The sequence below is a fragment of the Elephantulus edwardii genome, unplaced genomic scaffold, assembly GCF_000299155.1.
Source record: "Elephantulus edwardii isolate Elephantulus edwardi_28Jun2011 unplaced genomic scaffold, EleEdw1.0 scaffold00325, whole genome shotgun sequence".
Taxonomy (NCBI): domain Eukaryota; kingdom Metazoa; phylum Chordata; class Mammalia; order Macroscelidea; family Macroscelididae; genus Elephantulus; species Elephantulus edwardii.
In genome coordinates, this window is record NW_006400075.1 from 584,993 (window position 1) to 585,486 (window position 494).

Here is a 494-nt window from a genome sequence, read left to right on the forward strand (position 1 = left end):
AGCCTAGTGTTCTTTGGAGGCAAGAATGATGAGGCTTCACCTCACATGCTTTGGGCATGTTGCTAAGAGTTGCCATTCCTTGGAGAAGGACTTGATGCTGAGAAGGTTAGAGGGTCAACAAAGAAAAGGAATACCCTCAACCAGGTGTATTGACATGGTGACTGCTGACACGGATTCTTTTTTATCAGGAAGTGTGAGGATGGCACAGGATAGAATAGTATTTAAACACTTTGTTCATAGGGTTGCTATGAATCATGTGTGACTTGACAGCACCTAACAACAACAACAGCATGAGTCATATTCAACTTGACAGAACCTAACAAACAACATCAGTTAGTTTGACAGATATTACCATTATACAAGTTTATATATGCCTAAACAAAGATATTATCATTAAAACCTCAATAATAAAGACATTGCTATCAATTAAATCTGCCTCAATATGGGAAGCCAAACTTTATACCAAATATTACATGAAAACCGTTGTTCAGAAA